The following is a 26,916-nucleotide window of genomic DNA, read 5'->3' on the forward strand; positions in this document are numbered from 1 at the left end:
CCTATGAGGGGGGCAGCATTATACCCTACGAGGGGGGCAGCATTATACCCTGTGAGGGGGGCAGCATTTTACCCTGTGAGATGGCTGCATTATATTCTATGAGGGTGCTGCATTACACTATATGAGGGGGGCAGCGTTATACCCTATGAGGGGGAAGCATTGTACCCTATGAGGGGGGCAGCATTATACCCTATGAGGGGGGCAGCGTTATAACCAATGAGGGGGTGCATTATACCCTACGAAGGGGGCTGCATTATACCCTATGAGGGGGCAGCGTTATACCCTATGAGGGGGCAGCATTATACCCTATGAGGGTGCTGCATTATACCCTATGAGGGGGGGAAGCATTATACCCTATGAGGGGGGCAGCATTATACCCTATGAGGGGGCAGCATTATACCCTATGAGAGTGCTGCATTATACTATATGAGGGGGGCAGCATTATACCCTATGATGGGGGGCAGCATTATACCCTATAAGGAGGCAGCATTATACCCTATGAGGGGGCAGCATTATACCCTATGAGGGGGCAGCATTATACCCTGTGAGGGTGCTGCATTATACTATATGAGGGGGGCAGCATTATACCCTATGAGGGGGGGCAGCATTATACCCTATGAGGGAGGGCAGCATTATACCCTATGAGGGGGCAGCATTATATTCTATGAGGGTGCTGCATTATACTATATGAGGGGGTGCATTACACCCTATGAGGGGGGCAGCATTATACCCTATGAGGGGGCAGCATTATACCCTATGAGGGGGCTACATTATATTCTATGAGGGTGCTGCATTATACTATATGAGTGGTGCAGCATTATACCCTATGAGGGAGGGCAGCATTATACCCCATGAGGGGGCAGCATTATACCCTATGAGGGGGGCAGCATTATACCCTATGAGAGGGGCAGCATTATACCCTATGAGAGGGGCTACATTATATTCTATAAGGAGGCTGCATTATACTATATGAGGGGGAGGCTGCTTTATATTCTATGAGGGAGGCTACCCCAACTCCTGCTACATAATTAAGATTTGTACCAGCTTATACCCTGATATTAGCGTGTTTTACCACACAATTGGTGGTCTTGTATTTATCTTTATGTAGCTATATAGTGGGCCCCAAGAATGATTTTCTCTGGTGGGCCCAAGGTGTTCCAGTCCGACGCTGCAGACGACTATTAATAACCTCATTGATAGCAACCGAGGCTGTAAGTGCGTAGATTTCTGCTCATACTGCAAACTGAATAAATCGTGAAGTTTAGAACATTTTGTTTCCATTTTTTCATCACCTGCAGATCAGTAACACGTCTATCTATCCAGTGACCTCCATAATTCCTCGATTTTTCTTTTCCTTGGTGCTGCATTTTCTCTTTTGAGGAGTGTGTATGATGGGTCTGTTTATATTTGAAAAGTTCTACAAAAGTTTGATAAAAAAAGTGTTTGGAAAGTTATTTTAACAGAGTGATGCAGGGATTCAGGAGGAAACTCCTTGTGTTACCTGTATGACAAGTTTCCCTGGGCGTTGGCCATTTAGCTGGTCCCACCCTGTCAGGTTCCAGACATCACATTCTGTCTTTAGTGACTGCGCAGAAGCCTTAAAGCCACCTTCTGGGAAAGGTAACTGCAAAATCTCCTACATTATTATTTTTTAACACAAGAATGGAATTTTAAACCGTAAATATATGTATAATCATGCACAAAGTGCCGCTGATGGCACACATGTAGCAGAGCTGAGGGTACTACAAGGATCAACAGTGGGGGCCACAAGGATTATCATAGAGTGCAAAAAGGATCAGCAGTGGGTACTACAAGGATCAGCAGTGGGAACCACAAGGGTTATCAGATTATCAGAGGGTACACCAAGGATCAGCAGTGGGTACTACAAGGGTTATCAGAGGTTACACCAAGGATCAGCAGTGGGAACCACAAGGGTTATCAGAGGGTACACCAAGGATCAGCAGTGGGTACTACAAGGATCAGCAGTGGGGGCCACAAGGATTATCAGAGGGTACACCAAGCATCAGTAGTGGGAACCACAAGGGTTATCAGAGGGTACACCAAGGATCAGCAGTGGGGGCCACAAGGATTATCATAGAGTGCAAAAAGGATCAGCAGTGGGTACTACAAGGATCAGCAGTGGAGGCCACAAGGATTATCAGGGGGTACACCAAGGATCAGCAGTGGGTGCTACAAGGATCAGCAGTGGAGTCCACAAGGATTATCAGAGGGTACACCAAGGATCAGCAGTGGGTACTACAAGGATCAGCAGTGGGGGGCCAAAAGGATTATTAGAGGGTACACCAAGGATCAGCAGTGGAGGCCACAAGGATTATCAGGGGGTACACCAAGGATCAGCAGTGGGTGCTACAAGGATCAGCAGTGGAGTCCACAAGGATTATCAGAGGGTACACCAAGGATCAGCAGTGGGTACTACAAGGATCAGCAGTGGGGGGCCAAAAGGATTATTAGAGGGTACACCAAGGATCAGCAGTGGGTGCTACAAGGATCAGCAGTGGAGTCCACAAGGATTATCAGAGGGTACACCAAGGATCAGCAGTGGGTACTACAAGGATCAGCAGTGGGTGCTACAAGGATCAGCGGTGGGGGCCCCAAGGATTATCAGAGAGTGCATAAAGGATAAGCAGTGGGTACTACAAGGATCAGCAGTGGAGGCCACAAGTATCTTGCAGTAGGTTTAACAAGGATCTGCAGTGGGTGGGAGCCGCAAGGTTCAGCAGTGGGTACTACAGAGATCAGCAATAGGGGTCCACAAGAAGTAGAAGTTGGTACAAAAGGATCAGCAGAGGGGTCCACAAAGTACATCAGTAACTTCGACAAGGATCTGCAGTGAGCACCACGATTATCAGCAGTGAGCCACAAGGTTCAGCTGTGGGTACCACAAGGATCAGCAATGGGGGGCCTCAAGGATTAGCAGTGGGTGCAGCAAGGATCAGCAGTGGAATTACCGTAACAAGGATCAGCAGTGGGTACTACAAGGATCAGCAGTGGGCACACGTATCAGCAGTGAGAGCCACATTGATCAGCAGTTGGGTACTGTGGAGACACGAGGGGTCAGTGTCATCACAGGTACCATAAGGATCAGCAGTGGGTACTACAAGTGTCAGCAGTGGACACCACATGGACCAGCAGTGAGTTTAAAAAGGATCATTAGTGGGAGCACAAGGTTCAGGATTGGGTACTCTGATCTGCAGTGAGGCGCTACATGAACAACTGTGGGTACCACACGGAAGGGATAGAACATACCGTGTCAGTTTTTACTGATGAAACAAAACTCTTCTAGATTGTAAATATATTAGTATATTAACAAGACCTAGATAATCAGAGACTGCAAGGGCTACAACATGGCAGGTGAGTTTTAATGTCGTTTTTTTACAAAGCAGAAGGAATGAGGCATTCTGGTTACACGTAAGCTAAACTGCAGTACTCAATGCCAGGCAGCAGCTGCAAAAGCCGTGATCCCAATGTATTGTGACCACTTTATAAATCACAGTTAAGGCCACATCTTGAATGTGGGATCCAATCTTGGGTTCCACATTGTAAAAAGGATATAAGAGAGCTGGAAAGGCCTCGCAGTAGGGAACAACTTTATAATGAGTTTTATAAAAAATTAAACTTGTTTGGGGTCGAAAAAAGGCACCTCACATGAATGAATATATGTGGTCAATACAAACAACTGGCAAATGATTTCTTCCTTTCAAAAGGACTTTAGAAAAGTCCTAGGGACGTTAATTACATGTGGTAAAGGCAATTCAGACATCACTATAGGAAAGGGTTCTTTACAGTTACAGCAATCAGACATTGCATTGCATAGTCTTTTGAAGGATGGAGTTAACTGAGAATCTGTCAGTTGCCCAGCTGTGATGTAGTTTATAACTCTCTTATCTGTTTTCTTCTGGGCTCCTCTCAGCTGATTTATGACCAAAGACCACAGCAAAGTTGAATGGGCATTGTCATAGAGAAAAATAAAAATTCATAAAGACATCTCTGCCAAGAGGACCTATCACCCTCACATTGAACATATGGGATTATTAATAACTGGGAAAGAGCTGACACATCAAACTCCATTCAAGTAGGACCTCACATTGAGCATATATATGGGATTAATTATAACTAGGGGAAGTGAGAAAGAACTGACGCTTCCAGCTTCCATTGAAGTAGAGACCTCCTGCAGTTACCAGGTAATTACAACAGGATATGTGCTTTGAGAGGCAGACACTAAGGCAGGGATTCGTGTATTCAGAGGCTGAGAAGTACACTTCCAAAGCATGAGCTTCCTTTGTTCAAAGCACTGATCGCAGACCTTTTGGAGCAATCGATCAGTGATGAATATTGGGGTTTGTCATTGTTTTTTCAATAAAATGTACACTTTTATCAAGTAGCATGGACTCTGATTGCTCCTTGTTTTTGTTTCAATTGCAAAAATTATGTTTAGTACTAAATACCTGCATTTAAGTAAAAAAAAAAAAAAACCCGAAGGTGGACAACCCCTCAATTTAGGCCCTTATTCGCACCACTTGTATGACTCAAGATGCTTCCAAATAACATATCTGATGGACCTAATTTTGCATATGCGATGTAATAAATTTTTGGTAATTTCTTTTAGAGTTAGCGTGGAGATTTACCAAGCAACATGTGGATAAAATTTACATTGTGCAAATTTAATATCTGATTGTTGACAGGGCATTTTGGGAAAAAGGTATTTATCATACTGTGTACCAGGCCTTCAGAGAGGACTCTACTGATTAGGAACTGATGGCAAGTAGAATAGAAATGCGCTTATTTAAAGGGGAACTGTCACTTGACATAAATATGAACTTTTTTTACCTGATGTAAATGTCGCTTTTCTCCTGAATCCGGCGCTGTTTTTATTTTCTTCCTATACCTTTCCATTCCTGAGAAATGGCCCTCTCTTCCCTGTATGTAAATGTAGTCTTTTTAGCAAAGTGGGTGTGGTCCTCAACTCTTCTGTGGGCGTGTTTTGAGGACCACACCTACAGAGAAGAAAGGGCCATATCTCAGGAACGGAGAGGCGCAGGAACAAAAGAAAAACAGCGCCGGATTCAGGAGAACGGCGGCATTTACAACTGGTGAAAATATTACATATTTATGACAAGTGAAAGGTCATCTTTAATGTAAAATGTATTTATCCTGCAGTGCCATTATAACAAGGACATCAGCTCCCCGGTGTATGGAATCCACCAAACAGCTGCTCATATCTCAGCTTCTCTGACAAAAAGGGAGGATATATTGGGTACAAATGAATGCCTAAAGTGATCTATTATTTATTTCCAGGAGTAGAGCAAGACTTAATCCAAGATGTCTTCTGTTATGAAATGTAAGTTTGTGGAGAAGCCAAAGAGTTTATGATCCAAACTCATTTCTGACATTAGTGATAAGTATAATTATCATTGGACATTTTATTATATAATTATTACATTTTGCACTGATTAATATGATATTTCCTTTATACAGAGATTATCTATTCATAGATTTGAATAAATTTCTGTAGCACAAAGCAGCCACTAGGGGGAGCAAACTGACAAAGAATTTTTACCAGCCCCTAGCGTTTGCATAAATGCTTCACTTTCCCTAGTGGCCACTTCCCAGCTGTTCACAAAACTGAATCTCTATATGTTTGTGTTATGTGAGAATCATGTGGGAATAGTGGATGAGGGCAGGTATATCTCGCCCAGATTCCTCTCCTATGTGGCCTAGTCTGGTCAGTATCGCACCTGCTTACTAATGGATAATGGGAGGTGGATATATAAGGATGCCAGGTGGTTGTGTGAGTGTCTCAGCCTGGGAACACAGAGAGCCTGTCTGTGTGAGAGACACACACGTGAGTGGAAGCAGTGCCCACTGCAACTGTGGTTTGGCTGGACGGGAGAAGCCCGCCAGTTGGTAGTTAGGTTGTCCATTGTTTAGTTAGTGCCGGACAGGCAAGGATTTGTTTTATGTTTTATTTCCTTTTGCATTGCTTTCACCGTTAATAAACCTGACCCAGGGTCAGTTACACCCGAATCCCAGCTCTGCGCCTGAGTTTCATGCTGAATGCACGTGACCTTTGACCCCAGCAAAGGCGATCCCGGAGTGTTTTATCACATTGTGGTGGAGAACGCGGGCATCACGTTGCAAGCATGAGCATGGAGGACGTGGTGAAAGCGCTGGTACAGTCCACCGCCGTCCAGCAAGAAGCAAATCGGGTGATGATGGCCCAGCTGAAGGAGTTGGTGGACATGACAGCTACCGATCGTTCGCTTCTCCAGCAGGTGGCGCAGCGCTTGGCAAGCTTACCTGAGTTTAACCTGGAAGCCGAGTCGAGAGTGATTCACGTGAGTCGGTACTGGCAGAAAATGACGCCTGATGATGACGTCGAGGCATACCTGACCACGTTTGAACGGACGGCGGTGCGAGGAAAATGGCCGAAGGCACGATGGGCCGGCCTGATTGCCCCGTTTCTTTCCGGTGAGGCCCAAAAGGCGTATTATGACCTGGAACCTGAAGCTGCGCAGGACTTTGACAAATTGAAAGCCGAGATCTTGGCCCGGCTGGGAGTGACGACCGCTGTCCAGGCACATGGAGTGCATCAATGGACTTAGCCGGATAAACCACCGCGGTTCCAGATGTTCGACCTGATCCACGTGACGAAGAAGTGGCTACAACCCGAGGTGTTGACAGCGCCAGAGATAATCCAGAGAGTCGTCCTGGACAAGTACCTGAGAGCTCTACCGCCAGCCCTGAGGAAGTGGGTAAGCCATGGAAATCCTACGACGGCAGATCAACTGGTGGATCTGGTTGAACGTTACTCCGTGGCGGAAGGACTCCGAGACGACGCTACCCCACCTCGTTCTTCATCGTCTCCACGTGGAACCGGTAAGACTGTTCCAGGGAGTAGGGGAGATGGAAAAATCCCTAAGACAGTGGGGGAGGAAAACGGGACTGCCCGCACTGCGAGGCCGAGAGTAACGAACTATGGTCTAAGCAAGGGGCCCGTTAGGTGTTTCCGCTGCCAAGAGATGGGACATATTGCTGCGAACTGTCCGGTCACTACTGAACCCATGCAGTGCGACGTCACAGACTCTAAAAACCGCATGTCTATGGTTGCACGGGTAGTGAGTGTGAATGCCGGTCAAAAGGATGTGGAAAAACACTTGTGTGATTTAACTGTTGATGGCAAAAATGTGGTGGCATTGTTAGACTCGGGAAGTGTGGTGACTCTGGTGAAGGCCAGTCTGGTGCCAGCCCCGACTGGGCCATCAGACAAATTCTCTGTAACGTGTGTGCATGGAGACACCTGTTCGTACCTCACCACAGTCATATGCATTACAACTTCCTATGGGTCTGTGCAACATAAAGTGGGACTCGTCCCGGCGTTATTGCATGATGTTATCCTGGGCCGGGATTTTTCCCACTTCTGGCAATTGTGGGAGAATCAGTTGATGCCCTCGGGTAATAGTGTACATGATTCTTCTCCCAGGGAGCGTGTGGGTCCCGAACCCCTGGAAGAGGTCTCCCTGGAAGACTCGGGGGAAGAGTCTGCGGGAAATGACCTGCAGTTCCCGTTTTCAGTCATGGCGGGTGATAATGAGGAGACCGGGGAAGAGGAGGAGGCTGACAGCCGTCCACCTCCCCGTTTGCCGGATTTAGAAGTTCAGAAAGATGACTTCCAAAGCGAGCAAATAAAGGATCCTACCCTTTCTCAGGCTAGGACAAATGTGAAAGTGATAAATGGGGTGCCCGTAGAACCTGGCTCTAGGCTGGCATATCCTTACATGGTTCTGGAGAATGAATTACTCTATCAGATAGAGAAAAAGGGGGAAGATACGGTGCAACTATTAGTCGTGCCAAAACCCTACCAGCGGCAGGTCCTGGACCTGGCCCACGGACATGTGATGGGAGGTCACCTGGGAGTCCAGAAAACCACCGAAAGGATATTACACTGTTTTGTTTGGCCAGGCATGCATCACGATATTCGTGTATATTGCGAGTCTTGTCCTGACTGCCAAGCCTCTGCACCTAAGCCCCGGTTCTGTAGCCCTTTGGTACCCCTACCTATTATTGAAGTCCCGTTTGAGAGGATTGGGATGGATTTAGTTGGGCCCCTTCCACGGTCTGCACGTGGACACCAACATATCCTGGTCATCTTGGATTATGCCACTCGTTACCCGGAGGCCATCCCTTTGCGTAACACGGCCACCAAGACGATTGCCAAGGAGCTGGTGCATGTGTTTAGTCGGGTCGGTATACCAAAACAGATACTCACCGACCAGGGGACCCCCTTTATGTCCAGGATAATGAAGGAGCTCTGCCGATTGTTACAAATCGAACCGTTACGCACATCCGTGTATCACCCTCAAACAGACGGGTTGGTCGAACGGTTCAATAAAACTCTGAAGCAGATGCTGAGAAAGGTGATAGACAAGGATGGGAAGAACTGGGACTATTTACTTCCGTATTTGCTTTTTGCCATCAGGGAAGTACCCCAGTCTTCCACGGGATTCTCGCCTTTCGAGTTATTGTACGCCCGACGTCCTCGCGGACTGTTAGACGTTGCAAAAGAAACTTGGGAGGGTCAGGTCACTCCATTTAAAACATGATAGATCACGTCACACAAATGCAGGACCGTATTGCGGCTGTTATGCCTATCGTCAAAGAACACATGATACAGGCTCAAGGAGCCCAAAAAAGAATCTATGATAGGGGCGCCAAGATCCGTACGTTTGCACCCGAAGATAGGGTGTTGATCCTGGTCCCCACGGTGGACAGTAAGTTCCTGGCAAAGTGGCAGGGCCCCTTTGAGATCAAGGAAAGAGTTGGTGAAGTAAACTACAAAGTATACCAGGCAGGTAAACGGAAACCTGAGCAGATTTATCATGTAAATCTGATAAAGCCCTGGAAGGATCGGTCTGCCTTGTCAGCGGAGCTGGCCCATCCTGTCTGCTCGCATACCGTACCGGAGGTACAGGTTGCAGAGACTCTCTCGGAGCGGCAAAAGACGGAAGTCAGGCAGTTTCTACTTCACAACCAAAAGTTTTTCTCAGAAAAATCCGGGCAGACTATGCTAATGAAACATGACATCATAACGGAACCTGGTGTCACAGTTCACGTAAAGCCCTACAGAATCCCGGAAGCGCGCCGTGAAGCCGTTTCCCGAGAAGTGAAGGCAATGTTAGAGTTAGGAGTCATTGAGGAATCGCACAGTGCGTGGTCCAGCCCGATTGTGCTAATTCCTAAACCGGACGGCACCATCCGGTTCTGCAATGACTTCAGGAAACTGAATGCGGTCTCAAAATTTGATGCCTACCCTATGCCCCGGGTCGATGAGTTAATAGATCGGTTAGGAAAAGCCCGGTATATTAAGACCCTAGACCTAACAAAGGGGTATTGGCAGATCCCTCTGGCGGAGGCTGCCAGAGAAAAGACGGCATTTGCTACCCCAGAAGGTCTATTTCAGTATGTGTATATGCCGTTTGGACTGCACGGAGCTCCAGCGACCTTCCAGAGACTGATGGATCGAGTCCTGAGGCCACATAGGCGGTACGCTTCGGCCTATTTGGACGACATTGTCATTTACAGCTTGGACTGGGAGACTCATCTCCAGAAAGTACAAGCTGTGATTGACGACCTGTGAGAGGCAGGTCTAACCGCGAACCCCAAGAAATGTCACATCGGGCTAGAAGAAGCCCGGTATTTGGGGTATGTAATTGGGAGGGGTGTTGTTAAACCCCAGGTTGATAAGATTCAGGCGGTTCAGGACTGGCCACAACCTGTCAACAAGAAGCAGGTGCAAGCCTTCCTGGGGATCGCCGGTTATTATCGCCGGTTCATACCCAATTTTGCAGCCATCGCTACCCCCCTGACGGATCTTACAAAAGGGAAAGACTCCGTCATGATTAAATGGAGTTTAGCGGCTGAAGAAGCCTTCCATAGCTTAAAACGGGCACTTTGCTCTCAGCCCGTACTGGTGACTCCAGACTTCCGCAGCGAGTTTGTGGTACAAACGGATGCCTCTGATACCGGTATCGGGGCCGTACTCTCACAAGTGAGGGACGGAGTGGAACACCCAGTCCTCTATCTCAGCAGGAAGCTGAATAAACACGAGCAAAGGTATGCAGTCATGGAAAAAGAGTGCCTCGCCATTAAGTGGGCTCTAGAGGCCCTCAAATATTACCTGGTGGGCCGAAAGTTCAGGCTGATCACTGACCATGCCCCTCTCAAGTGGATGCACTTGAACAAGGAACGGAATAGCCGGGTGACCCGGTGGTTCCTTGCCCTGCAGGCCTACACTTTTACGGTGGAGCACCGCCCAGGGGTACAGATGGGGAATGCAGATGCCCTGTCCCGAGTGCACTGTTTGGCGGGTGTCATTGCTCGACCGGAGTGGTCTGAGCAGAAGGGGGGGATATGTGAGAATCATGTGGGAATAGTGGATGAGGGCAGGTATATCTCGCCCAGATTCCTCTCCTATGTGGCCTAGTCTGGTCAGTATCGCACCTGCTTACTAATGGATAATGGGAGGTGGATATATAAGGATGCCAGGTGGTTGTGTGAGTGTCTCAGCCTGGGAACACAGAGAGCCTGTCTGTGTGAGAGACACACGTGAGTGGAAGCAGTGCCCACTGCAACTGTGGTTTGGCTGGACGGGAGAAGCCCACCAGTTGGTAGTTAGGTTGTCCATTGTTTAGTTAGTGCCGGACAGGCAAGGATTTGTTTTGTTTTATTTCCTTTTGCATTGCTTTCACCGTTAATAAACCTGACCCAGGGTCAGTTATACACGAATCCCCGCTCTGCGCCTGAGTTTCATGCTGAATGCACGTGACCTTTGACCCCAGCAAAGGCGATCCCGGAGTGTTTTATCACAGTTAATATAAAAAAAGAGTGTTTTTATTCACTGCCAGCAAGCAGATACCTTAAATAAGCACTTGAACCATAGATTGTATCAGAAGGATACTTGCATTTTCAGTTTGCAATGAAACCATCCAGATTTTCCCATGTGACTTGTAGGTTAGTTTGACAATGGCGTTGTACCTTTAATTTTGTTGTGAATATTTTCCGACTTGCAATACCACCGAGCACCACAAAGAGGCAGTTTAATGTATATAGATGACGAAGGCTTCCACTAAACTCAATGGGAGCTAGCAAATGAAATAATCGCCCTCTAGTGGTGGCTACTTGCTACCCAGAATTTAATATTTAAAGAGGTTTTACCAAAATCACAATTTTTTTCCCTGGAGGGAAACTTGCTTATCACTGGGGACATCCAGCAATCCTGAAAGTGGGACTCCAGAACCCGGTCTTGAATGAAACTGGGGTGTGGAATATCGCCCTTCCTTCAATTCATTGTCTATGGGACTGCTGAAAACAGAAGAGAGGTGTTGTACTCAACTTTCTACAATAGTCCCATAGACAATGAATGGAGCAATGGCTGAGCATGCACATCTTGGCTTCATTCAGGGTGAGGGTCCTGCAGGGCTCAGATCTGGTGTTATGAAGCCCAATTCTCAGAATTTCTGGGGGTCCAAGTGGTCTGGCCAATCACAGGCTGCTGCAGTCACATAGGATGTGATGTCATTAGAGGAGGCGAGGTTATAGCGAGATCGGCGGAGGAGCCAAGAAAGCATCACGGGAGGAGAGTATTATTAGTTGTTTTATATGTAACCCAACCCACACCAGAAAATCTGCAGTAAAATCACCACCAAAATCTGCACAATTAGGAATGTCCCTGCAAAAATTTTCCAAAGCAATTCCACGCAGGTGTACATATACCTTTATAAGAAATAATGACCTCCACTGTAAAGATATACGGCCCAAAGTGTTGGCACCCTTGAAATTGTTCCAGAAAATGAAGTATTTCTCCCAGAAAATTATTGCAATTACACATTTTGTTCCACAGATATTTATTGCCTTTGTGTGTATTGGAACAACACAAAAAAAACAGAGGAAAAAAGGCAAATTGAACAAAATTCCACATTAAACTCCAAAAATGGGTCTGTCAAAATTGTTGGCTCCCTCAGCTTAATATTTGGTTGCACATCCTTTGGAATAAATACCTGCAATCAATCGCTTCCTATAACCATCAACAAGCTTCTTACACCTCTCAGTTGGATTGTTGGACTACTCTTCTTTTGTAAACTGCTCCAGGTCTCTCATATGTGAAGGCGCCTTCTCCCAACAGCAACTTTAAGATCTCTCACGCACAGGTGTTCAGTGGGATTTAGATCCAGACTCATTGCTGCTACTTCAAAACTCTCCAGCGCTTTGTTTCCATCCATTTCTGGGTGATTCTTGAAGCATGTTTGGGGTCATTGTTCTGCTGGAAGACCCATGACCTGGGATGCAAACCCAGCTTTCTGACACTGGGCACTACATTGCAACCCAAAATCCTTTGGTAATTTTAGATTTCATGATGCCTTGCACACAGTCAAGGAACTCAGTGCCAGAGGCAGCAAAACAACCCTAAAACATCTGACTGTAGGTATGGTGTTCTATTTTTTGTATACCTCATTCCATTTTCAGTAAACAGTAGAGTGATGTGCTTTACCAAAAAGCTCTACAGTATATTGGTCTTATCTGTTGTGGTGCAGTAACCTCTGTTAAAGCTAGGGGGCGCTGTATATGCTACTCAGAATATGCATGTGGGTGTATGTCTGAACACCCATGATAAAGCCAGTATGTGTCTGGCTGTATGTAATAGGACCTGTAGTGAGGTCAGGACCATGTGATCCATACCTCACTTGTGGGTGTGGTCATGTACCATAAAGTGTGACTGAGGTCGGGTCACATGGGGTTGTGTGTTTTGATCCTGAGTGGTCCGAGTTAAAGGTCCCGGAAGGCTTGGGTGTGTTGGAAGTGTCTGGGACTGAAGTTCCTGGAGAGCACATGGAAAGGCCCGGACCTAGTAGAGTCTGTGACGGCTCTGTGTAGGGAAGCTACTACCCGGCTGCGGGTCTGAAACTGTAGATGGCCTAGTGAGCATGGCTCTGTCTGGAATGGTGATCCCAGTGCGGCCGCTTCCCTGATAACCCGTGAGGGATAAACTGTGAGTAACATAGTAACATAGTTAGTAAGGCCGAAAATAGACATTAGTCCATCCAGTTCAGCCTATAAAATTCTGTCAGAGTAAATCCCCAGATCTACGTCCTTCTAAAGAACCTAACAATAACTGTAAGATACAATATCGTTACGCTCCAGGAAGACATCCAGGCCTCTCTTGAACCCTTCGACTGAGTTCGCCATCACCACCTCCTCAGGCAGGGAATTCCAGATTCTCACTGCCCTAACAGTAAAGAATCCTCTTCTATGTTGGTGGAAAAACCTTTTCTCCTCCAGACACACAGAATGTCCCCTTGTGACCGTCACCTTCCTTGGTACAAACAGATCCTCGGAGAGATATTTGTATTGTCCCCTTATATACTTATACATGGCTATTAGATCGCCCCTCAGTCGTCTTTTTTCTAGACTAAATAATCCTATTTTTGCTAATCTCTCTGGGTATTGTAGTCCCCCCATCCCCTTTATTAATTTTGTTGCCCTCCTTTGTACCCGCTCTAGTTCCATTATATCCTTCCTGAGCACCGGTGCCCAAAACTGTACACAGTACTCCATGTGCGGTCTAACCAGAGATTTGTACAGAGGCAGTATAATGCTCTCATCATGTGTATCCAGACCTCTTTTAATGCACCCCATGATCCTGTTTGCCTTGGCAGCCGCTGCCTGGCACTGGCTGCTCCAGGTAAGTTTATCATTAACTAGGATCCCCAAGTCCTTCTCCATGTCAGATTTACCCAGTGGTTTCCCATTCAGTGTGTAATGGTGATATTGATTCCTTCTTCCCATGTGTATAACCTTACATTTATCATTGTTAAACTGCATCTGCCACCTTTCGGCCCAAGTTCCCAACTTATCCAGATCCATCTGTAGCAGAATACTATCTTCTCTTGTATTGACTGCTTTACATAGTTTTGTATCATCTGCAAATATCGATATTTTACTGTGCAAACCTTCTACCAGATCGTTAATAAATATGTTGGAGAGAATAGGTCCCAACACCGACCCCTGCGGTCCCCACTGGTCACAGCGACCCAGTTAGAGAATATACCATTTATAACCACCCTCTGCTTTCTATCACTAAGCCAGTTACCCATTTACACACATTTTCCCCCAGACCCAGCATTCTCATTTTGTGCACCAACCTCTCGTGTGGCACGGTATCAAACGCTTTGGAAAAATCAAGATATACCCCATCCAATGACTCACCTTGGTCCAGTCTAAAGCTTACCTCTTCATAAAAACTGATTAGATTGGTGTGACAGGAGCGATTCCTCATAAACCCATGCTGATATGGCGTTAAACAGTTATTCTCATTGAGATAATCCAGAATAACATCCCTTAGAAACCCTTCAAATATTTTACCAACAATAGAGGTTAGACTTAAGGTACTGTCACACTTAGCGATGTACCAGCGATCCCGACCAGCGATATGACGCGGTCAGGATCTCTGGTACATCGCTAAGTGGTCGCTAGTGAGCTGCCACACAGGCAGATCTCACCAGCGACATCGGTGGGGACGGGGGTCGCTACTTACCTGTCACACTAGGCGATCCTGCGTCCTCCCGCCCGCATCCACACTCGTCGCTCGTCTCTCCAGAGAGGGAGCGCCGCAGGAAGATGACGACGAGAAACAGTCCAGGACGTTCTCACGTGATCAGCGATAACCAGCGGGGGAGCCGGTCGTAGGTAAGTATCAGACACAGCGATATCGCTAGCAATATCGCTATAACGTCACAGGTTATAGCGATATTGCTAGCAGCGATATCGCTTAGTGTGACAGTACCTTTACTGGCCTATAATTTCCAGGTTCACTTTTAGAGCCCTTTTTGAATATTGGTACCACATTTGCTATGCGCCAGTCCTGTGGAACAGACTCCGTCGCTATAGAGTCTCTAAATATAAGAAATAATGGTTTGTCTATTACAATACTTCGTTCTCTTAGTACTCGTGGGTGTATGCCATCCGGACCCGGAGATTTATCTATTTTAATCTTATTTAGCCGGCTTCGCACCTCTTCTTCGGTTAGATTGGTGACCCTTAATATAGGGTTTTCTTTGTCTCTCGGCATTTCACCTAGCATTTCATTTTCCACCGTGAATACTGTGGAGAAGAAGGTGTTTAATATATTAGCTTTTTCCTCATCATCTACAACCATACTTTCCTCACAATTTTTTAATGGGCCTACACTTTCACTTTTGATTCTTTTACTATTGATATAGTTGAAGAACAGCTTGGGATTAGTGTTACTCTCCTTAGCAATGTGCTTCTCTGTTTCCTTTTTGGCAGCTTTAATTATTTTTTTAGATAAAGAATTTTTCTCCTTATAGTTTTTAGATCTTCAGCGGGGCCATCCTGCTTTAGTAGTTTAAATGCTTTCTTTTTATTGTTAATTGCCCCTCTTACTTCTTTGTTTAGCCACATTGGATTTTTCCTATTTCTTGTCCTTTTATTCCCACAAGGTATAAACCGCTTACAGTGCCTATTAAGGATGTTCTTAAACATTTCCCATTTATTTTCTGTATTCTTATTTCTGAGGACATTGTCCCAGTCAACCAGATAAAGGGCATCTCTAAGCTGGTCAAACTCTGCCTTCCGAAAGTTCAGTGTTTTTGTGACTCCCTGACAAGTCCCTCTAGTGAAAGACAAGTGAAACTGTACAATATTGTGGTCGCTACTTCCTAGATGCCCGACGACCTGCAGATTTGTTATTCTGTCAGGTCTGTTAGATAGTATTAGGTCTAAAAGTGCTGCTCCTCTGGTTGGATTCTGCACCAATTGTGAAAGATAATTATTCTTGGCTATTAGCAGAAAGATGTTGCCTTTATGGGTTTCGCAGGTCTCTGTTTCCCAGTTAATGTCCGTGTAGTTAAAGTCCCCCATAACAAGAACCTCATTATGGGTTGCAGCTTCATCTATCTGCCTTAGTAGTAAACTTTCCATGATTTCTGTTATATTTGGGAGGGTGTAACAGACCCCAAAGAGAATTTTGTTACTATTTTTCCCTCCATGTATTTCGACCCATATGGACTCGAAAGCCTCATTCCCTTCGCTAATATCTTCCCTTAAAGTGGACTTTAGACAAGACTTTACATAAAGACAAACCCCTCCTCCTCTCCGAATTTACGATCCTTTCTAAACAGACTGTAACCCTGTAAGGTAACTGCCCAGTCATAGCTTTCATCTAACCATGTCTCGGTTATTCCCACTATGTCATCGTTACCTGTAGATATTTCTGCTTCTTGTTCTTCCATCTTGCTTGTCAGGCTTCTGGCGTTTGCATGCATTTTAGAGAATTTTGCTTTGTTCTAATCTCCTCCCTGTGGATTGTTTTAGACATTTTCTTACCTCCCTTCTGAGTATGTTGTCTTGGATCTTCTTTGCCACACCTCATATCATTCATCAGTATAATATCTGGTTTCATGTTCGTGTCTAACGTTTTTCTTCCCATCCCCTCTTCTTCTAGTTTAACGCTCTCCTGATGAGTGTAGCGAGTCTTCTGGCGAATGAGTAACGCTGACCGGGGTCAGTAAGAGACTTTGTATGCTTTGTGTGGTAATGCTGCATGTTTAATGGACGTTGGAAGCCACACGCTATTATGTTCATGAAGAGCGGTTTATGCTGATGTTTAATAAACTGGATGAACTGTTTAACCCGGAGTGTCCCCGCGTATGCCTCAAAGACCGGTCAAGCGAGTAAATCCACGTCCACTCATTTGGTGGATCTCTACCTTGTCCACAAGACGCTTTCCCAGCAGGATTTTGGCTTACTCACATACATTTTGGCAAACTGCAATCTAGCGCTTTATGACGCTGCCAGGGTCTCCTACCATAGCATTTCATTTCACTCAAATGTTGTCGCTAAGTTCGAGCTTACATTGCTGCACCCTGAACCTGTAGGACAGCTTGAATTTCTTTGGAGCTTGACTGGGGCTGCTTATCCACCATCCAGACTATCCTACGTTGCAACTTTTCATCAATTTTTCTCTGCCATCCACATCCAAGGAGATTAGCTACAGTACCTTATGTTGTAAACTTCTTGATTATGTGGCGATTTGTGGACAAAGGAACATCAAAGATCTCTGGAGATGGACCTGTAACCTTGAGGTTGTTGATATCGTTCAACAATTTTGGTTCTCAAGTCCTTAGGCAGTTCTCTTCTCCTCTTTCTGTTCTCCATGCTTAGTGGGGCACACAACACAAAGATTGAGTCAATGTTACTATTCCTCTTATCAGTGTGTCTGCACATAGTGAATGACAGTTCTGCCATCCAATCTAGGAATGGGTCGTGCTGAGCTGTCAGTATGGTGATGGACGGCTTAGCTATCCAATCGGATGCTGTGGCGTGATGAGATGTCAGTGTCTGGAGTGACAGTCTAGCAGTCCAATCAGAACCAGGGTGTGTAAATACCTGGCTATTTAACTGGCTCTCTGCCTTTGATTGCGGCCAATTGTAACTTTTCTCATGAAGTTTATGCTTGCTCTGTGCTCTTTTTCAGATATTCTGATCTTTGCTGCCCAACCTATGATTTGTCTTGACTAGAGTTGAGCGATACCGTCCGATACTTCAAAGTATCGTATCGGATGGTATCGGCCGATCTTTAAAAAAAGTATCGGTATCGCCGATTCCGATACCGGAAGTCCCATTCAAGTCTATGGGACTTCCGGTATCGGAATAAGAAAAACCCTTTCCTGCCCTTGTACAGCCTCTCTGGGGTCTGTACGGGCCTTTCGGGGGGCTGTGCCGGCCTGCCAGGGGGTCTGTGCAGGCTCCGGTGGTCTGTGCCGGCCTGCCGGTGGTCTGTGCAGGCTCCGGGGGGCTGTGCCGGCCTGCCGGGGGGCTGTGCCGGCCTGCCGGGGGGCTGTGCAGGCTCCGGGGGGCTGTGCCGGCCTGCCGGGGGGCTGTGCCGGCCTGCCGGGGGGCTGTGCCGGCCTGCCGGTGGTCTGTGCAGGCTCCGGGGGTCTGTGCAGGCATCGTCCGATGGGACTACAAGTCCCATCGGGCGATGCCTGCTACCATGACAGTGATTGACACATTAGCCAATGATGGGACAGTAGTAGTCCCATCATCCGGCTAATGTGTTAAATGTAAAAAAAAAATAAAAAAAAATAAAAAAATTACATGCTACATACATACAACATGCATACTACATACATGCTACATTCATACTACATACTACATACATGCTACATTCATACTACATAAATACTACATGCAACATACATACTACATATATACTACATGCATGCTACATACATACTGCATGCTACATACATACCACATATATACTACATACATACTACATGCATGCTACATGCATGCTACATGCTACATACATAACACATATATACTACATGCATGCTACATACATACTACATGCTACATACTACATATATACTACATGCATGCTACATACTACATGCTACATACATACTACATATATACTACATGCATGCTACATACATACTGCATGCTACATGCATGCTACATACATACTACATACATACTACATGCTACATACATACTACATATATACTACATACATACTACATACATACTACATGCATGCTACATGCATGCTACATACATACCACATACATAACACATATATACTACATGCATGCTACATACATACTACATGCTACATACATACCATATACATACTACATGCATGCTACATACATACTACATGCATGCTACATACATACTACATGCTACATACATACTACATATATACTACATGCATGCTACATACATACTACATGCTACATACATACTACATATATACTACATGCATGCTACATACTACATGCTACATACATACTACATATATACTACATGCATGCTACATACATACTACATGCATGCTACATACATACTACATGCTACATACATACCACATACATACTACATATATACTACATGCATGCTACATACATACTGCATGCTACATGCATGCTACATACATACTACATACATACCACATATATACTACATACATACAATACATTCATACAATACATACATAGACATACAGTACATATAACATAGAGTAACATACTTACCAATACTTGTCACATTGTTCCCCGAAGCCATTGTCTTTTCCGGAATAAATATTAACATAACAAACCACAAAAATACTCACCCACGATCCGAAGCAGTCCACGAGTGTGTCCCACGACGATCTTGGGTAGAGAACTGCAGCATCAGATGATGCTGCCGTTCTCTACGGGCTGCAGGAATCCAATGACGGAAGGTAGGTATCCTTCCGCACTGTATTCCTCCGCCACTTAAAAAAAAAAAAAGTCCCTAGTCTCACTTTATGCCATTGCTGTGTGGGAAATTCCCATGCAGCAATGGCATAAAGTGAGACTAGGGACTTTTTTTTTTTTAAGTGGCGGAGGAATACAGTGCGGAAGGATACCTATCTTCCGTCATTGGATTCCTGCAGCCCGTAGAGAACGGCAGCATCATCTGATGCTGCAGTTCTCTACCCAAGATCGTCGTGGGACACACTCGTGGACTGCTTCGGATCGTGGGTGAGTATTTTTGTGGTTTGTTATGTTAATATTTATTCCGGAAAAGACAATGGCTTCGGGGAACAATGTGACAAGTATTGGTAAGTATGTTACTCTATGTTATATGTACTGTATGTCTATGTATGTATTGTATGAATGTATTGTATGTATGTAGTATATATGTGGTATGTATGTAGCATGTAGTATGTATGTAGTATGTATGTAGCATGCATGTAGCATGTAGTATGTATGTAGCATGCATGTAGTATATATGTAGTATGTATGTAGCATGCATGTAGTATATATGTAGCATGTATGTAGTATGTATGTGGTATGTATGTAGCATGTAGTATGTATGTAGCATGCATGTAGTATATATGTAGTATGTATGTAGCATGTAGTATGTATGTAGTATGTATGTAGTATGTATGTGGTATGTATGTAGCATGTAGTATGTATGTAGCATGCATGTAGTATATATGTAGTATGTATGTAGCATGTAGTATGTATGTAGTATGTATGTAGTATGTATGTGGTATGTATGTAGCATGTAGTATGTATGTAGCATGCATGTAGTATATATGTAGTATGTAGTATGTATGTGGTATGTATGTAGCATGTAGTATGTATGTAGCATGCATGTAGCATGCATGTAGTATGTATGTAGCATGCATGTAGTATGTATGTAGCATGCATGTAGTATGTATGTAGTATGTATGTAGTATGTATGTAGCATGCAGTATGTATGTAGCATGTATGTAGTATGTATGTAGTATATATGTAGTATGTATGTAGCATGTAGTATGTATGTAGCATGCATGTAGTATATATGTAGTATGTATGTAGCATGCATGTAGTATGTATGTAGTATGTATGTAGTATGTATGTAGCATGCAGTATGTATGTAGCATGTATGTAGTATATATGTAGTATGTATGTAGCATGCATGTAGTATGTATGTAGCATGTAGTATGTATGTAGCATGCATGTAGTATGTATGTAGCATGTATGTAGTATGTATGTAGTATATATGTAGTATGTATGTAGCATGTAGTATGTATGTAGCATGCATGTAGTATGTATGTAGTATTTTTTTTTTTTTTTTAACATTTAACACATTAGCCGGATGATGGGACTACTACTGTCCCATCATTGGCTAATGTGTCAATCACTGTCATGGTAGCAGGCATCGCCCGATGGGACTTGTAGTCCCATCGGACGATGCTTGCACAGACCCCCGGACATCAGCACAGCCCCCCGGCAGGCCGGCACAGCCCCCCGGCAGGCCGGTACAGACCCCCACAGGGTGCACAGACCACCGGCAGGCCGGCACAGCCCCCCGGCAGGCCGGTACAGACCCCGGGCAGTCCACACAGCCCCCCGGCAGGCCGGCACAGCCCCCCGGCAGGCCGGCAGAGACCCCCGGAAGGCCCGAAATGACGGCGCATCATGATGCGCACACACCGCGCATCATGATGACGTCAGGCCGTCAATCAACTGAACTTCCGATTCCGATGCCGAATTCCGATATTGAAAAAATATCGGAAGTCGGTATCGGAATTCCGATACAGCAAGTATCGGCCGATACCCGATACTTGCGGTATCGGAATGCTCAACACTAGTCTTGACCATTCATTTGCCTTGCTCCTTTTGTCATGATCCGCATACCTTCTTGAAACATTGACCTCGGATTTCCTCACTGCACCTTTGTATCACCCCTTTTTCTATGATGTACTGTCTTGGCTTTTGACCTCTGATATCTTGACTACGTAGCCTCACGGCTTATCTGTGAGTAGTGACTAGCGTCACAGTCAACTTCTCCCTTTTTTTATCTGGTTTCAGGTGTGATTTTCATATTGCCCACACCTGTTACTTGCCACAGGTGAGTTTGAACAAGCATAACTTGCTTGCAACAAAGTTGTTTATGTTTACCCACAATTTTGGAAAGGTGCCAACAATTTTTGCCCCCCCCCATTTTGGGAGTTTTGTGTGAAATTATGTCCAATTTGGCTTTATTTATTTTTTTTTGGTGAACATGTGTATAACAAAATATGAGTAATTACAGCAATCTTCTGGGAGAAATTCTTTATTTTCTTGAACAATCTCAAGAGTACCATTACTTTCGGCGATAACTGTATGGTTAAAGTTCTGGGTGGATTTTACTGGGAATCTGTAAGGTTATGTTCACACTGAGTTTTTTTGTTGAGGTTTTATAAGCAGAAACTTTTCAAAATCCTACTCAAAACTAATCAGAAGCTTGGAGTTCCTGCTCAGTTTTTGCTTCAAAACTCAGCGAAAAGACTCAGTATGAATGGGACGAGTTTTTTGGATGAGATCTGCTTAAAAAAAGTCTGAAAAATGGCGTAAAAAAATGTCTGAAAGACGCCTAGTCACCTCTACGGCAAAGTCACTTTCTGACTTGGCTGTTCATATTTTTAGTCTTTTGAGGGTTTTTTTCTGCTTCAGGTTTTGAAAAATGCCAGATTGAAGAAAATAAATTATAGGTTACTTCTTTGGAGCAGTTCCTGATGGAATCTGCTCCAAACTAGGCCAATCAAAAGGCTGAAAAGAACATCTGGAAAAAGAACTCTTCAGGAAACAAACGAAAAACTCCTTCAAAAACTGCTTGAAGAAAGAGCTTTTCCTGACACAGTTCCTAAGAGAAAGCTCTTCATTTTTGATATTGTCAAAAAAATAAAACAAAAAAAACCCCTCTAGTCTAATGCACCGTGTTCGTCAGCATTGCCCGAAAAGTAAGGCCGCCCATAGTCAAATGTCTCATTAAGTACAATGGGCTTGTATTCTAAAAATATATATTTTTTCCTGGTATCAGTTTTGTAAGATTTTACTCTATACTCATGGTATGAAACTGTAAATCCTTAAGACTCCCCCCCCTCCAAATCTAAGTGCCATAAGTGTTAATCTGCGCCGATCTGGGGCTCCTCGGGGGGCTTCCTTAGTGCTTTACATAGAGAATACGACAGGACAAGGTCCCGTCAAAGAATTTTTCCTTCCTACTAGAGGTGAGCACAGTCCTCCAGAGGCCTCCAGGTTTTTACTATTATAGGTTCTGATTTTTGGAGATTAACCAGTATCTGTTAACCCCTTCAGTCTTTGGAAAAGACGACGACAAAGATAAGGACAAGGATAAGGACAAGAAAGAGGATAAAGACAAAAAGGATAAGAAGGAAAAAAAGAAGAAAAAGGAGAAAAAGGTGAATATTTCCAGAAATAAAAATTCTAACACAAACTAACAGGATAAATGTCCAAAAAGTGAAAACCACCATAGATTTTCTACTTACTTCATTGACGAGACCATAATACCATATTGTGACTGATTTACAGTTGGGGGAGACTAAAGATTGATACTTGTGCAGATCTGACCTCTTAGACCCCAACTGCTCACAAGAATGGCTCCAGGTAAACTCCATTGGACCCCTGGACATGGCTGAGTACAGCCATAGGAGACCTCCCGCCATCGGGTGATAATTGCTCATTATAAGCCGATCCCTATAAGTGGTTAATGGTGACAGCTCTGCTGGTCAACGGTAATGGACAGTGCTTTACCAACATCGGTGCTCCACTGGGGTGATAGGTTATTATAAACTTACCAGAAGGTCGAAGATAGTGAGGAAAGGGAGACAATGAAGGAAGCAGGGAGGGAAAAGAAGGAAGAGGGAAGGAAGCAAGTTAGAATAGGAAGGAGAATTGAACAGGTTATATAAAGGAAAGCAGAATGGAAGGAAGGGGAGGATGAAATAAAGGATGGAAATAAAAAAGGCAGAGGTAAAGGAAAGTGCTGAAGTAATTAAGGGAGGGAGGAAGGAATGGATTGAGGGAAAGAGGAAGGGAGAGAGGGGACAAAGGAAGAGAGAAGGAAGAATAAAGGGAGGGAGAGAGGAAGGGAGGGAGAGCAGCAGGACAGAAGAAGGAAGGGAGAAAGGAAGGGAGAGAGGGAGAAAAGAAGGGCTGAAGGAAGGGAAAGAGAGAGGGAGGAAGGAAGGAAGAGAGGACGAAAGGGAAGGAGGAAGGGAGGCTGGTTGAAAGGTAAGGGAAGAGAGGAAGGAAGGGAGGTAAAAGAATGGGGAAAGGGATGAAGGAAGTGAGAAAGTAAGGGAAAGAGGAAAGGAGGCAGGGAGGAATGGGAAGAGGAAGAATGGAATAGAAGAAGAGAGGAAGAAAGGAAGTAAGGGAGGCAGACAGGGAGAACGGACAGGAAAAAGGAAGGGAAGAAGGAATGAAGAATGAAATGGAGGAGGGTAGAAAGGAATACTGTCTGGAAATAGTGTATTTTGTACTTTGATTAATATAGGAATTTCTAAATCAGATGTATTGAGCCTGACAAAGACTGGACCATTCTAATCTGTTTAAACAATAAGACCTCCTATTTTTTACTTTTTCTTTTTCTAATAGGATGGAGATAAGTCCGGCAGCAGTTCCAGCTCTGACAGTGATTCTGATGTAAGACCATCCTCCACCTTACTATAATAATGTGTCCTGATTTTTGTGCTACCTGCAGCCACCACTAGAGGGATGTCACTGCATATTGTGGTATTATTGGCATTTTGTTTATAACAGCAGGCGGTTGTCTCCCTCTAGTGGTAATTGCAGGAATTCAGCATCTTATGTTATATGTCTTTGTCAATACAAAAAAGTGTTTTGACTGCTATAAAAATGTATTTATAAATGAATCAGCACAAAATTTGAACCCGTTACAACGAAAAGAAACAAAAGTGCTGACGTTCATTTTTCATCTGTGTGCAAGTGTTATATGGAGCGAATGCGGAATCCTATAGAAGTGAACGCACCTTTACCGCACCTCTGTATGCTTCTGTTTATCATACTCATTCCTCCCTGTCCTTTCCTCCTTGTTCTGTGTCTTTATCTGTGTAACACACATTTGTCTTATGTCGCCATTTTCTAAGACCCAAAACTTTTTTTTTTATTGTTTTCTCAAGATAGTTATAGGAGGGCTCATTTTTTTTTTTTGGGGGGGGGGAACACATTGCCAATTTTAATTGCATCACTTTTGGCTCTATCCAATTTTTTGATCACTTTTTGTAACCCTTTAATGGATGATGAAGTGACTGATAAACAGCATTTCCTATATCTTTTTTTTTTGTCATTTACCTGATGGGTTAAATGTTAAATAATAGTTTTTTATTTTGAAACATCACATTTTTTATAAATTCACCAATACCAAGTATACTTATTTTTTTATTTTAAAACTGGGGAAAGTTGGTGATTATAATTATTAGATTTTTAAATATTTTTTTTTTTTAAAGATGTTGTCTGGGACTTTAACATTGATTGCCCGTCCTTAGGATAGGTCATCAATGTCTAATCGGTGAGGTGGAGACACCCGGCACCTTCTAATATTCCCGGTGTCAGCGGTGAACAGAACTGCTCAGTTGTGGAGCTGCACAGCGCCGTTGACTGTATAGTGGCCGCGGCCGGGTACTGCACATCAGTCACCTTTTCAAATCAATTGGTGGTGGATGTGTAGTACCGGCCGTAGCCACTATGCCGTCAATGGAGCTGTGCAGCTCCGCAACTGAGCAGTTCCGTTCACCGCTGACACTGGGAATATTGGAAGGTACTGCTCAGTTGCAGAGCTGTAAAACAAACATCAGCGAATGGACCTGGCTCTGATCACTGATCTTAGAGGCAGGCGGCGTCTGTATAACACAGCAGACATCCTCAGTGCCAGCTCCGTGCTCCCACCTTGCCCACATGACGTAGATTTATGTCATATGGTCATTCCGCGTATGTAGTATCAGGATGTGACCTCTAGGTGGCGATAATGTGCTGCTTTTCGGACATAAATCTGTTTGGGTGGCATCGATGCTATATTGTTATTACTAACCCGGTAAGAAAAAATCCTAATTACACACATATGGCTGAAAGCAGTTCTATGTTTTAGTTTCTGGATGCCGTGTCCCTCACTGTTCTGCCATAAATGTAACACTTCTTTTCAGAAAATTATATATTTTACCCTGGGGGGGGGGGGGGGGTGGGCTAACATTTTTTTAATAAACATTCAGGGGTCAGTCTCATGACATAGGATCACATGGGATCGAGTGGATGAGGATCCCCACTCAGGGCCCTCATCTTTTACCCACAATGTGCACAAAGAACATCTCTTATGAGACCCTGCAAGTTCATGCACAGCGCAGAGAGAGCTAAACATAAGCGAATCTTTAGAAATTTTTGAATCATTTTGGCAGGAAACTCGCTCTGAATCAATTCGCCCAAAATTAAAGTACTTCAAAGACACCAATTGCCTTGACAAGAGCTGTATAACACTCTCTTCCCTGCTGTGCTATCATACACTATCATACAGTTTCTTCAGTTTTATGGCTTTTTTTTCCCTGTCTCTATGGCTAAACTGTGTGCTGTGATGTTCTCTCACTATCCACAGTCACTACAAAGCGGCAGCTGCGTTCCCTGCCTCTGCTTTTATACAGGTTATGGTTTGCCCTCCTGATTGGCTCTACTTTACCATGTGATGTAATAACTATATAATGTAGAATCCTGAGATCATATGATCCTTCTCATGCAATCTTTTGCGATGTATAAAATGTCGGAAACAATTTTAGACAATTTGCATAAAGTGAAACACATATCTCTCAAATTCATCTGGTAGGGCAAATTCCTAAAAAAAAAATCACCATCAATTCGAATTGCTCATCTCTTTATGAGTAGAATAAAAGTTAGAGGTATTCTCTCTGCCAGATACCATGTCCCCTTGAGTACCTGCTTTGGGTGTCGTTTAAGGTCTCCAGATATTTTTACCTGATTTATGATGTTTGACTTTTCGAAAAGTCATAAAAAACGTACCGCAGTCCTCCCAGGAGTGATTTTTCTGTACGGCAGAACTTTTTACAACGTTTTGCGAAATGTGCAACTTTTTTGTATTAAGAGTTTGAAAACCAAAAAAAAAAAGGTTAAAAAGAAAAGTAAAGAGCCTTTTTGACTTTGTACAAAATTCATGGGTCATTTTTGAAAAATTTGGTGCAGAAACTACAACAAACGGAGTAAAAAAAAAAATAAAAGTGCACATGATTATTCACAGCCTCTTTAGAAAGGTATTCTGGTCTAAGCAAGTCATCACATATTTATATCATTCCTGCCTAATTCACAGGGAGGAAAGAAGAAAAAGGATAAAAAGGGCAAAGACTGACGCCTGGGAAATCCGTAGCTGGAGCGAGAAGAAGCCATTATTACCACTGTTGCTGTGTTTTGATATTTCTGTGTACATCTGTTATATCATACTTTCTTAATGGTCACTCGGAATTTCCTAATAAAGTTAGAACTTGATTGTTAA

The 26,916-nt window shown here is 44.2% G+C and overlaps 1 long non-coding RNA gene across 1 annotated transcript; it reads left to right on the top strand.

Annotated features, from left to right (window-relative positions):
• The first annotated feature begins 1,512 nt into the window (after window positions 1-1,512).
• LOC141083562 (uncharacterized) lies at window positions 1,513-26,916 on the top strand. Its single transcript, XR_012230744.1, has 5 exons — window positions 1,513-1,620; window positions 5,317-5,359; window positions 22,701-22,804; window positions 24,003-24,050; window positions 26,734-26,916. It is a non-coding gene; the product is annotated as an uncharacterized lncRNA (long non-coding RNA).

This window comes from Dendrobates tinctorius, unplaced genomic scaffold (assembly GCF_039654945.1).
Source record: "Dendrobates tinctorius isolate UK_male_01 unplaced genomic scaffold, ASM3965494v1 ptg000020l, whole genome shotgun sequence".
Taxonomy (NCBI): domain Eukaryota; kingdom Metazoa; phylum Chordata; class Amphibia; order Anura; family Dendrobatidae; genus Dendrobates; species Dendrobates tinctorius.